Consider the following 14500-nt stretch of genomic DNA (forward strand, 5'->3'; position numbering starts at 1 on the left):
TCAGGTTGCCGATCAAATTTGACGTCGGTCTGCGGACTACACTCTCATTGGAGGCTCGATAAACGGGTGGCGTCAACGGCGCCAAAAATAAGGGTCCGGAGGCGCCTCTTGGTTTTCGCCGTGCATCCACACGGTTGTTGAGGCTTTCGACGGACAACGTCAAGCTGCAGGTTTCGCTGCTCGGTGCCTCCAGCGGGTTTACTACTTGTCTTATCAATCCACCGGCAACACTCCTCTCATAGACCACACCGTATATGCACTCCTATGCGACTGATGATCGCACGAGCGGTACCGTGGCTACGGGTCGCCGTCCTATAACACAAATTCATATATATATATTTTACCACGAACACTTCCCAAATTAATCACGGACATACCAGCGATGTTTTCTTTTCTTTACACTGCTTTCCTGGTTAATTACTCCTGATTCTGGGTCTTTATTGAACTCGGTTCACGAGGTATGGCGTAGTTGCCAGAACTGTTCGTTGGCTAAATATATATATATATATATATTTATTTATTCCCGAGTATAGCACAAACACGTCCGCTTTAATCAATCGATTCTTTGTCAATACTCCAGCCCAACTTCTGCAAGTTCAGCCAAGCGGTACCGAACCAAAAGCTCGAAGATCGGATGATATTTGGGGAATTTTAACTGCATAATCGGATGATCTTAGGAACTTTAACTGCATAATCGGATGATGTTGGGAATTTAAACTGCATAATCGGATGATCTTTCGCCCATTTGAGCGAACTTTTGGGCAAGCTTTTAATCTATGCTCTCCTTACGCTACGCTACTCTCTTGGGTCAAGGTAAACGTGACGTCTTTCGCTTAAATGCGTGCGCTGCGCGCCGACTCTCTTTAGAAAGCTTTTCGGAAAGCTTGCAGCTTACGATCCACTTTCGGAGTTACTATGTCTCTGCACTTTTAAGCATTACCAAAAGAAAACTATGCTTATCCGTGATGTTCTATACTCGTTCCCTTAATTCGGCCCCTACACCTGCCACATTTCCTGGAGCGTGCATGCTATATAGGTGCGGTGGTTCAGTATACATGCCAGTGCTGGATAGGGAAGGGTTCTATATAAGTGCAGGTGCCATATAGTTGCGGAGGTTCCACATTTTTGGGGCTATATTGCCATATTGGTGCTTATGCCCAAAATATGCGATCCTGCCACATTTCCTGGAGCGTGGGTGCTATATAGGTGCGGTGGTTCAGTATACATGCCAGTGCTGGATAGGGAAGGGATGTATATAAGTGCAGGTGCTATATAGTTGCGGAGGTTCCACTTTTTTGGGTCTATATTGCCATATTGGTGCTTATGCCCAAAATATGCGATCCTGCCAAATTTCCTAGAGCGTGGGTGCTATATAGGTGCGGTGGTTCAGTATACATGCCAGTGCTGGATAGGGAAGGGTTCTATATAAGTGCAGGTGCCATATAGTTGCGGAGGTTCAACTTTTTTGGGGCTATATTGCCATATTGGTGCTTATGCCCAAAATATACGATCCTGCCACATTTCCTGGAGCGTGCATGCTATATAGGTGCGGTGGTTCAGTATACATGCTAGTGCTGGATAGGGAAGGGTTCTATATAAGTGCAGGTGCCATATAGTTGCGGAGGTTCCACATTTTTGGGGCTATATTGCCATATTGGTGCTTATGCCCGAGATGTGCGATCCTGCCACATTTCCTGGAGCGTGGGTGCTATATAGGTGCGGTGGTTCAGTATACATGCCAGTGCTGGATAGGGAAGGGTTCTATATAAGTGCAGGTGCCATATAGTTGCGGAGGTTCCACTTTTTTGGGGCTATATTGCCATATTGGTGCTTATGCCCAAAATATGCGATCCTGCCACATTTCCTGGAGCGTGGATGCTATATAGGTGCGGTGGTTCAGTATACATGCCAGTGCTGGATAGGGAAGGTTTCTATATAAGTGCAGGTGCCATATAGTTGCGGAGGTTCCACTTTTTTGGGGCTATATTGCCATATTGGTGCTTATGCCCAAAATATGCGATCCTGCCACATTTCCTGGAGCGTGGATGCTATATAGGTGCGGTGGTTCAGTATACATGCCAGTGCTGGATAGGGAAGGGTTCTATATAAGTGCAGGTGCCATATAGTTGCGGAGGTTCCACTTTTTTGGGGCTATATTGCCATATTGGTGCTTATGCCCAAAATATGCGATCCTGCCACATTTCCTGGAGCGTGGATGCTATATAGGTGCGGTGGTTCAGTATACATGCCAGTGCTGGATAGGGAAGGGTTCTATATAAGTGCAGAAGCCATATAGTTGCGGAGGTTCCACTTTTTTGGGGCTATATTGCCATATTGGTGCTTATGCCCAAGATGTGCGATCCTGCCACATTTCCTGGAGCGTGGGTGCTATATAGGTGCGGTGGTTCAGTATACATGCCAGTGCTGGATAGGGAAGGGTTCTATATAAGTGCAGGTCCAATATAGTGTCGGAGGTTCCACTTTTTTAGGGGCTAGAGTGCCATATTGGTGCTAGTGCCCAAGATGTGCGATCCTGCCACATTTCCTGGAGCGTGGGTGCTATATAGGTGCGGTGGTTCAGTATACATGCCAGTGCTGGATAGGGAAGTGTTCTATATAAGTGCAGGTGCCATATAGTTGCGGAGGTTCCACTTTTTTGGGGCTATATTGCCATATTGGTGCTTATGCCCAAGATGTGCGATCCTGCCACATTTCCTGGAGCGTGGATGCTATATAGGTGCGGTGGTTCAGTATACATGCCAGTGCTGGATAGGGAAGGGTTCTATATAAGTGCAGGTGCCATATAGTTGCGGAGGTTCCACTTTTTTGGGGCTATATTGCCATATTGGTGCTTATGCCCAAAATATACGATCCTGCCACATTTCCTGGAGCGTGCATGCTATATAGGTGCGGTGGTTCAGTATACATGCCAGTGCTGGATAGGGAAGGGTTCTATATAAGTGCAGGTGCCATATAGTTGCGGAGGTTCCACATTCTTGGGGCTATATTGCCATATTGGTGCTTATGCCCGAGATGTGCGATCCTGCCACATTTCCTAGAGCGTGGGTGCTATATAGGTGCGGTGGTTCAGTATACATGCCAGTGCTGGATAGGGAAGGGTTCTATATAAGTGCAGGTGCCATATAGTTGCGGAGTTCCAGTTTTTTGAGGCTAGAGTGCCGTATTGTTGCTAGTGCCCAAGATGTGCGATCTTGCCACATTTCCTGGAGCGTGGGTGAGATATAGGTGCGGTGATTCAATATACATGCAAGTGCTGTATAGGGAAGGGGTCTATATAAGTGCAGGTGCCATATAGTTGCGGAGGTTCCACTTTTTTGGGGCTATATTGCCATATTGGTGCTTGTGCCCAAGATATGCGATCCTGCCACATTTCCTGGAGCGTGGATGCTATATAGGTGCGGTGGTTCAGTATACATGCCAGTGCTGGATAGGGAAGGGTTCTATATAAGTGCAGGTCCAATATAGTGTCGGAGGTTCCACTTTTTTAGGGGCTAGAGTGCCATATTGGTACTTATGCCCAAAATATGCGATCCTGCCACATTTCCTGGAGCGTGGATGCTATATAGGTGCGGTGGTTCAGTATACATGCCAGTGCTGGATAGGGAAGGGTTCTATATAAGTGCTGGTGCCATATAGTTGCGGAGGTTCCACTTTTTTGGGGCTATATTGCCATATTGGTGCTTATGCCCAAAATATGCGATCCTGCCACATTTCCTGGAGCGTGGATGCTATATAGGTGCGGTGGTTCAGTATACATGCCAGTGCTGGATAGGGAAGGGTTCTATATAAGTGCAGGTGCCATATAGTTGCGGAGGTTCCACTTTTTTGGGGCTATATTGCCATATTGGTGCTTATGCCCAAAATATGCGATCCTGCCACATTTCCTGGAGCGTGGATGCTATATAGGTGCGGTGGTTCAGTATACATGCCAGTGCTGGATAGGGAAGGGTTCTATATAAGTGCAGGTGCCATATAGTTGCGGAGGTTCCACTTTTTTGGGGCTATATTGCCATATTGGTGCTTATGCCCAAAATATGCGATCCTGCCACATTTCCTGGAGCGTGGATGCTATATAGGTGCGGTGGTTCAGTATACATGCCAGTGCTGGATAGGGAAGGGTTCTATATAAGTGCAGAAGCCATATAGTTGCGGAGGTTCCACTTTTTTGGGGCTATATTGCCATATTGGTGCTTATGCCCAAGATGTGCGATCCTGCCACATTTCCTGGAGCGTGGGTGCTATATAGGTGCGGTGGTTCAGTATACATGCCAGTGCTGGATAGGGAAGGGTTCTATATAAGTGCAGGTCCAATATAGTGTCGGAGGTTCCACTTTTTTAGGGGCTAGAGTGCCATATTGGTGCTAGTGCCCAAGATGTGCGATCCTGCCACATTTCCTGGAGCGTGGGTGCTATATAGGTGCGGTGGTTCAGTATACATGCCAGTGCTGGATAGGGAAGTGTTCTATATAAGTGCAGGTGCCATATAGTTGCGGAGGTTCCACTTTTTTGGGGCTATATTGCCATATTGGTGCTTATGCCCAAGATGTGCGATCCTGCCACATTTCCTGGAGCGTGGATGCTATATAGGTGCGGTGGTTCAGTATACATGCCAGTGCTGGATAGGGAAGGGTTCTATATAAGTGCAGGTGCCATATAGTTGCGGAGGTTCCACTTTTTTGGGGCTATATTGCCATATTGGTGCTTATGCCCAAAATATACGATCCTGCCACATTTCCTGGAGCGTGCATGCTATATAGGTGCGGTGGTTCAGTATACATGCCAGTGCTGGATAGGGAAGGGTTCTATATAAGTGCAGGTGCCATATAGTTGCGGAGGTTCCACATTCTTGGGGCTATATTGCCATATTGGTGCTTATGCCCGAGATGTGCGATCCTGCCACATTTCCTAGAGCGTGGGTGCTATATAGGTGCGGTGGTTCAGTATACATGCCAGTGCTGGATAGGGAAGGGTTCTATATAAGTGCAGGTGCCATATAGTTGCGGAGTTCCAGTTTTTTGAGGCTAGAGTGCCGTATTGTTGCTAGTGCCCAAGATGTGCGATCTTGCCACATTTCCTGGAGCGTGGGTGAGATATAGGTGCGGTGATTCAATATACATGCAAGTGCTGTATAGGGAAGGGGTCTATATAAGTGCAGGTGCCATATAGTTGCGGAGGTTCCACTTTTTTGGGGCTATATTGCCATATTGGTGCTTGTGCCCAAGATATGCGATCCTGCCACATTTCCTGGAGCGTGGATGCTATATAGGTGCGGTGGTTCAGTATACATGCCAGTGCTGGATAGGGAAGGGTTCTATATAAGTGCAGGTCCAATATAGTGTCGGAGGTTCCACTTTTTTAGGGGCTAGAGTGCCATATTGGTACTTATGCCCAAAATATGCGATCCTGCCACATTTCCTGGAGCGTGGATGCTATATAGGTGCGGTGGTTCAGTATACATGCCAGTGCTGGATAGGGAAGGGTTCTATATAAGTGCAGGTGCCATATAGTTGCGGAGGTTCCACTTTTTTGGGGCTATATTGCCATATTGGTGCTTATGCCCAAAATATGCGATCCTGCCACATTTCCTGGAGCGTGGATGCTATATAGGTGCGGTGGTTCAGTATACATGCCAGTGCTGGATAGGGAAGGGTTCTATATAAGTGCAGTTGCCATATACTAGCGGAGGTTCCACCTTTTTGGGGCTATATTGCCATATTGGTGCTTATCCCCAAGATGTGCGATCCTGCCACATTTCCTGGAGCGTGGATGCTATATAGGTGCGGTGGTTCAGTATACATGCCAGTGCTGGATAGGGAAGTGTTGTATATAAGTGCATGTGCCATATAGTTGCGGAGGTTCCACTTTTTTGGGGCTATATTGCCATATTGGTGCTTATGCCCAAAATATGCGATCCTGCCACATTTCCTGGAGCGTGGGTGCTATATAGGTGCGGTAGTTCAGTATACATGCCAGTGCTGGATAGGGAAGGGTTCTTTATAAGTGCAGGTGCCATATAGTTGCGGAGGTTCCACTTTTTTGGGGCTATATTGCCATATTGGTGCTTATGCCCAAAATATGCGATCCTGCCACATTTCCTGGAGCGTGGGTGCTATATAGGTGCGGTGGTTCAGTATACATGCCAGTGCTGGATAGGGAAGGGTTCTATATAAGTGCAGGTGCCATATAGTTGCGGAGTTCCAATTTTTTGAGGCTAGAGTGCCATATTGGTGCTAGTTCCCAAGATGTGCGATCCTGCAACATTTCCTGGAGCGTGGGGGCTATATAGGTGCGGTGGTTCAGTATACATGCCAGTGCTGGATAGCGAAGGGTTCTATATAAGTGCAGGTGCCATATAGTTGCGGAGGTTCCACTTTTTTGGGGCTGTATTGCCATATTGGTGCTCATGCCCAAAATATGCGATCCTGTCACATTTCCTGGAGCGTGGATGCTATATAGGTGCGGCGGTTCAGTTTTCATGCCAGTGCTGGATAGGGAAGGGTTCTATATAAGTGCAGGTGCCATATAGTTGCGGAGGTTCCACTTTTTTGGGGCTATATTGCCATATTGGTGCTTATGCCCAAAATATGCGATCCTGCCACATTTCCTGGAGCGTGGATGCTATATAGGTGCGGTGGTTCAGTATACATGCCAGTGCTGGATAGGGAAGTGTTCTATATAAGTGCAGAAGCCATATAGTTGCGGAGGTTCCACTTTTTTGGGGCTATATTGCCATATTGGTGCTTATGCCAAAGATGTGCGATCCTGCCGCATTTCCTGGAGCGTGGATGCTATATAGGTGCGGTGGTTCAGTATACATGCCAGTGCTGGATAGGGAAGGGTTCTATGTAAGTGCAGGTGGCATATAGTTGCGGAGGTTCCACTTTTTTGGGGCTATATTGCCATATTGGTGCTTATGCCCAAAATATGCGATCCTGCCACATTTCCTGGAGCGTGGATGCTATATAGGTGCGGTGGTTCAGTATACATGCCAGTGCTGGATAGGGAAGGGTTCTATATAAGTGCAGGTGCCATATAGTTGCGGAGGTTCCACTTTTTTTGGGGCTATATTGCCATATTGGTGCTTATGCCCAAAATATGCGATCCTGCCACATTTCCTGGAGCGTGGGTGCTATATAGGTGCGGTGGTTCAGTATACGTGCCAGTGCTGGATAGGGAAGGGTTCTATATAAGTGCAGGTGCCATATAGTTGCGGAGGTTCCACTTTTTTGGGGCTATATTGCCATATTGGTGCTTATGCCCAAAATATGCGATCCTGCCACATTTCCTGGAGCGTGGGTGCTATATAGGTGCGGTGGTTCAGTATACGTGCCAGTGCTGGATAGGGAAGGGTTCTATATAAGTGCAGGTGCCATATAGTTGCGGAGGTTGCACTTTTTTGGGGCTATATTGCCATATTGGTGCTTATGCCCAAAATATACGATCCTGCCACATTTCCTGGAGCGTGGATGCTATATAGGTGCGGTGGTTCAGTATACATGTCAGTGCTGGATAGGGAAGGGTTCTATATAAGTGCAGAAGCCATATAGTTGCGGAGGTTCCCCTTTTTGGGGCTATATTGCCATATTGGTGCTTATGCCCAAAATATACGATCCTGCCACATTTCCTGGAGCGTGGATGCTATATAGGTGCGGTGGTTCAGTATACATGCCAGTGCTGGATAGGGAAGGGTTCTATATAAGTGCAGAAGCCATATAGTTGCGGAGGTTCCACTTTTTTGGGGCTATATTGCCATATTGGTGCTTATGCAAAAGATGTGCGATCCTGCCACATTTCCTGGAGCGTGGGGGCTATATAGGTGCGGTGGTTCAGTATACATGCCAGTGCTGGATAGGGAAGGGTTCTATATAAGTGCAGGTGCCATATAATTTCGGAGGTTCCACTTTTTTGGGTGTATATTGCCATATTGGTGCTTATGCCCAAAATATGCGATCCTGCCACATTTCCTAGAGCGTGGGTGCTATATAGGTGCGGTGGTTCAATATACATGCAAGTGCTGTATAGGGAAGGTTTCTATATAAGTGCAGGTGTCATATAATTTCGGGGGTTACACTTTTTAGGGCTACATTGCCATATTGGTGCTTATGCCCAAAATATACGATCCTGCCACATTTCCTGGAGCGTGGATGCTATATAGGTGCGGTGGTTCAGTATACATGCCAGTGCTGGATAGGGACGGGTTCTATATAAGTGCAGAAGCCAAATAGTTGCGGAGGTTCCACTTTTTTGGGGCTATATTGCCATATTGGTGCTTGTGCCCAAAATATGCGATCCTGACACATTTCCTGGAGCGTCGGTGCTATTTAAGTGCGGTGGTTCAGTATACATGCCAGTGCTGGATAGGGAAGGGTTCTATAAAAGTGCAGGTGCCATATAGTTGCGGAGGTTCCACTTTTTTGGGGCTATATTGCCATATTGGTGCTTATGCCAAAGATGTGCGATCCTGCCGCATTTCGTGGAGCGTGGATGCTATATAGGTGCGGTGGTTCAGTATACATGCCAGTGCTGGATAGGGAAGGGTTCTATGTAAGTGCAGGTGCCATATAGTTGCGGAGGTTCCACTTTTTTGGGGCTATATTGCCATATTGGTGCTTATGCCCAAAATATGCGATCCTGCCACATTTCCTGGAGCGTGGATGCTATATAGGTGCGGTGGTTCAGTATACATGCCAGTGCTGGATAGGGAAGGGTTCTATATAAGTGCAGGTGCCATATAGTTGCGGAGGTTCCACTTTTTTGGGGCTATATTGCCATATTGGTGCTTATGCCCAAAATATGCGATCCTGCCACATTTCCTGGAGCGTGGGTGCTATATAGGTGCGGTGGTTCAGTATACATGCCAGTGCTGGATAGGGAAGGGTTCTATATAAGTGCAGGTGCCATATAGTTGCGGAGGTTCCACTTTTTTGGGGCTATATTGCCATATTGGTGCTTATGCCCAAAATATGCGATCCTGCCACATTTCCTGGAGCGTGGGTGCTATATAGGTGCGGTGGTTCAGTATACGTGCCAGTGCTGGATAGGGAAGGGTTCTATATAAGTGCAGGTGCCATATAGTTGCGGAGGTTGCACTTTTTTGGGGCTATATTGCCATATTGGTGCTTATGCCCAAAATATACGATCCTGCCACATTTCCTGGAGCGTGGATGCTATATAGGTGCGGTGGTTCAGTATACATGTCAGTGCTGGATAGGGAAGGGTTCTATATAAGTGCAGAAGCCATATAGTTGCGGAGGTTCCCCTTTTTGGGGCTATATTGCCATATTGGTGCTTATGCCCAAAATATACGATCCTGCCACATTTCCTGGAGCGTGGATGCTATATAGGTGCGGTGGTTCAGTATACATGCCAGTGCTGGATAGGGAAGGGTTCTATATAAGTGCAGAAGCCATATAGTTGCGGAGGTTCCACTTTTTTGGGGCTATATTGCCATATTGGTGCTTATGCAAAAGATGTGCGATCCTGCCACATTTCCTGGAGCGTGGGGGCTATATAGGTGCGGTGGTTCAGTATACATGCCAGTGCTGGATAGGGAAGGGTTCTATATAAGTGCAGGTGCCATATAATTTCGGAGGTTCCACTTTTTTGGGTCTATATTGCCATATTGGTGCTTATGCCCAAAATATGCGATCCTGCCAAATTTCCTAGAGCGTGGGTGCTATATAGGTGCGGTGGTTCAGTATACATGCCAGTGCTGGATAGGGAAGGGTTCTATATAAGTGCAGGTGCCATATAGTTGCGGAGGTTCCACTTTTTTGGGGCTATATTGCCATATTGGTGCTTATGCCCAAAATATGCGATCCTGCCACATTTCCTGGAGCGTGGGTGCTATATAGGTGCGGTGGTTCAGTATACATGCCAGTGCTGGATAGGGAAGGGTTCTATATAAGTGCAGGTGCCATATAGTTGCGGAGGTTCCACTTTTTTGGGGCTATATTGCCATATTGGTGCTTATGCCCAAAATATGCGATCCTGCCACATTTCCTGGAGCGTGGGTGCTATATAGGTGCGGTGGTTCAGTATACGTGCCAGTGCTGGATAGGGAAGGGTTCTATATAAGTGCAGGTGCCATATAGTTGCGGAGGTTGCACTTTTTTGGGGCTATATTGCCATATTGGTGCTTATGCCCAAAATATACGATCCTGCCACATTTCCTGGAGCGTGGATGCTATATAGGTGCGGTGGTTCAGTATACATGTCAGTGCTGGATAGGGAAGGGTTCTATATAAGTGCAGAAGCCATATAGTTGCGGAGGTTCCCCTTTTTGGGGGCTATATTGCCATATTGGTGCTTATGCAAAAGATGTGCGATCCTGCCACATTTCCTGGAGCGTGGATGCTATATAGGTGCGGTGGTTCAGTATACATGCCAGTGCTGGATAGGGAAGGGTTCTATGTAAGTGCAGGTGCCATATAGTTGCGGAGGTTCCACTTTTTTGGGGCTATATTGCCATATTGGTGCTTATGCCCAAAATATGCGATCCTGCCACATTTCCTGGAGCGTGGATGCTATATAGGTGCGGTGGTTCAGTATACATGCCAGTGCTGGATAGGGAAGGGTTCTATATAAGTGCAGGTGCCATATAGTTGCGGAGGTTCCACTTTTTTGGGGCTATATTGCCATATTGGTGCTTATGCCCAAAATATGCGATCCTGCCACATTTCCTGGAGCGTGGGTGCTATATAGGTGCGGTGGTTCAGTATACATGCCAGTGCTGGATAGGGAAGGGTTCTATATAAGTGCAGGTGCCATATAGTTGCGGAGGTTCCACTTTTTTGGGGCTATATTGTCATATTGGTGCTTATGCCCAAAATATGCGATCCTGCCACATTTCCTGGAGCGTGGGTGCTATATAGGTGCGGTGGTTCAGTATACGTGCCAGTGCTGGATAGGGAAGGGTTCTATATAAGTGCAGGTGCCATATAGTTGCGGAGGTTGCACTTTTTTGGGGCTATATTGCCATATTGGTGCTTATGCCCAAAATATACGATCCTGCCACATTTCCTGGAGCGTGGATGCTATATAGGTGCGGTGGTTCAGTATACATGTCAGTGCTGGATAGGGAAGGGTTCTATATAAGTGCAGAAGCCATATAGTTGCGGAGGTTCCCCTTTTTGGGGCTATATTGCCATATTGGTGCTTATGCCCAAAATATACGATCCTGCCACATTTCCTGGAGCGTGGATGCTATATAGGTGCGGTGGTTCAGTATACATGCCAGTGCTGGATAGGGAAGGGTTCTATATAAGTGCAGAAGCCATATAGTTGCGGAGGTTCCACTTTTTTGGGGCTATATTGCCATATTGGTGCTTATGCAAAAGATGTGCGATCCTGCCACATTTCCTGGAGCGTGGGGGCTATATAGGTGCGGTGGTTCAGTATACATGCCAGTGCTGGATAGGGAAGGGTTCTATATAAGTGCAGGTGCCATATAATTTCGGAGGTTCCACTTTTTTGGGTCTATATTGCCATATTGGTGCTTATGCCCAAAATATGCGATCCTGCCAAATTTCCTAGAGCGTGGGTGCTATATAGGTGCGGTGGTTCAATATACATGCAAGTGCTGTATAGGGAAGGTTTCTATATAAGTGCAGGTGTCATATAATTTCGGGGGTTACACTTTTTAGGGCTATATTGCCATATTGGTGCTTATGCCCAAAATATACGATCCTGCCACATTTCCTGGAGCGTGGATGCTATATAGGTGCGGTGGTTCAGTATACATGCCAGTGCTGGATAGGGAAGGGTTCTATAAAAGTGCAGGTGCCATATAGTTGCGGAGGTTCCACTTTTTTGGGGCTATATTGCCATATTGGTGCTTGTGCCCAAAATATGCGATCCTGACACATTTCCTGGAGCGTCGGTGCTATTTAAGTGCGGTGGTTCAGTATACATGCCAGTGCTGGATAGGGAAGGGTTCTATAAAAGTGCAGGTGCCATATAGTTGCGGAGGTTCCACTTTTTTGGGGCTATATTGCCATATTGGTGCTTATGCCCAAAATATACGATCCTGCCACATTTCCTGGAGCGTGGATGCTATATAGGTGCAGTGGTTCAGTATACATGCCAGTGCTGGATAGGGAAGGGTTCTATATAAGTGCAGGTGCCATATAATTTCGGAGGTTCCACTTTTTTGGGTCTATATTGCCATATTGGTGCTTATGCCCAAAATATGCGATCCTGCCAAATTTCCTAGAGCGTGGGTGCTATATAGGTGCGGTGGTTCAATATACATGCAAGTGCTGTATAGGGAAGGTTTCAATATAAGTGCAGGTGTCATATAATTTCGGGGGTTACACTTTTTAGGGCTATATTGCCATATTGGTGCTTATGCCCAAAATATGCGATCCTGCCACATTTCCTGGAGCGTGGGGGCTATATAGGTGCGGTGGTTCAGTATACATGCCAGTGCTGGATAGGGAAGGGTTCTATATAAGTGCAGGTGCCATATAGTTGGGGAGGTTCCACTTTTTTGGGTCTATATTGCCATATTGGTGCTTATGCCCAAAATATGCGATCCTGCCAAATTTCCTAGAGCGTGGATGCTATATAGGTGCGGTGGTTCAGTATACATGCCAGTGCTGGATAGGGAAGGGTTCTATATAAGTGCAGGTGCCATATAGTTGCGGAGGTTCCACTTTTTTGGGGCTATATTGCCATATTGGTGCTTATGCCCAAAATATACGATCCTGCCACATTACCTGGAGCGTGGATGCTATATAGGTGCGGTGGTTCAGTATACATGCCAGTGCTGGATAGGGAAGGGTTCTATATAAGTGCAGAAGCCATATAGTGGCGGAGGTTCCACTTTTTTGGGGCTATATTGCCATATTGGTGCTTATGCCCAAAATATGCGATCTTGCCACATTTCGTGGAGCGTGGGTGCTATATAGGTGCGGTGGTTCAGTATACATGCCAGTGCTGGATAGGGAAGGGTTCTATGTAAGTGCAGGTGCCATATAGTTGCGGAGGTTCCACTTTTTTGGGGCTATATTGCCATATTGGTGCTTATGCCCAAAATATGCGATCCTGCCACATTTCCTGGAGCGTGGATGCTATATAGGTGCGGTGGTTCAGTATACATGCCAGTGCTGGATAGGGAAGGGTTCTATATAAGTGCAGGTGCCATATAGTTGCGGAGGTTCCACTTTTTTGGGGCTATATTGCCATATTGGTGCTTATGCCCAAAATATGCGATCCTGCCACATTTCCTGGAGCGTGAATGCTATATAGGTGCGGTGGTTCAGTATACGTGCCAGTGCTGGATAGGGAAGGGTTCTATATAAGTGCAGGTGCCATATAGTTGCGGAGGTTGCACTTTTTTGGGGCTATATTGCCATATTGGTGCTTATGCCCAAAATATACGATCCTGCCACATTTCCTGGAGCGTGGATGCTATATAGGTGCGGTGGTTCAGTATACATGTCAGTGCTGGATAGGGAAGGGTTCTATATAAGTGCAGAAGCCATATAGTTGCGGAGGTTCCCCTTTTTGGGGCTATATTGCCATATTGGTGCTTATGCAAAAGATGTGCGATCCTGCCACATTTCCTGGAGCGTGGATGCTATATAGGTGCGGTGGTTCAGTATACATGCCAGTGCTGGATAGGGAAGTGTTCTATATAAGTGCAGGTGCCATATAGTTGCGGAGGTTCCACTTTTTTGGGGCTATATTGCCATATTGGTGCTTATGCAAAAGATGTGCGATCCTGCCACATTTCCTGGAGCGTGGGGGCTATATAGGTGCGGTGGTTCAGTATACATGCCAGTGCTGGATAGGGAAGGGTTCTATGTAAGTGCAGGTGCCATATAGTTGCGGAGGTTCCACTTTTTTGGGGCTATATTGCCATATTGGTGCTTATGCCCAAAATATGCGATCCTGACACATTTCCTGGAGCGTCGGTGCTATTTAAGTGCGGTGGTTCAGTATACATGCCAGTGCTGGATAGGGAAGGGTTCTATAAAAGTGCAGGTGCCACATAGTTGCGGAGGTTCCACTTTTTTGGGGCTATATTGCCATATTGGTGCTTATGCCAAAGATGTGCGATCCTGCCGCATTTCCTGGAGCGTGGATGCTATATAGGTGCGGTGGTTCAGTATACATGCCAGTGCTGGATAGGGAAGGGTTCTATGTAAGTGCAGGTGCCATATAGTTGCGGAGGTTCCACTTTTTTGGGGCTATATTGCCATATTGGTGCTTATGCCCAAAATATGCGATCCTGCCACATTTCCTGGAGCGTGGATGCTATATAGGTGCGGTGGTTCAGTATACATGCCAGTGCTGGATAGGGAAGGGTTCTATATAAGTGCAGGTGCCATATAGTTGCGGAGGTTCCACTTTTTTGGGGCTATATTGCCATATTGGTGCTTATGCCCAAAATATGCGATCCTGCCACATTTCCTGGAGCGTGGGTGCTATATAGGTGCGGTGGTTCAGTATACGTGCCAGTGCTGGATAGGGA

The sequence above is a fragment of the Drosophila pseudoobscura genome, unplaced genomic scaffold, assembly GCF_009870125.1.
Source record: "Drosophila pseudoobscura strain MV-25-SWS-2005 unplaced genomic scaffold, UCI_Dpse_MV25 Unplacedtig00000855, whole genome shotgun sequence".
Lineage (NCBI taxonomy): Eukaryota > Metazoa > Arthropoda > Insecta > Diptera > Drosophilidae > Drosophila > Drosophila pseudoobscura.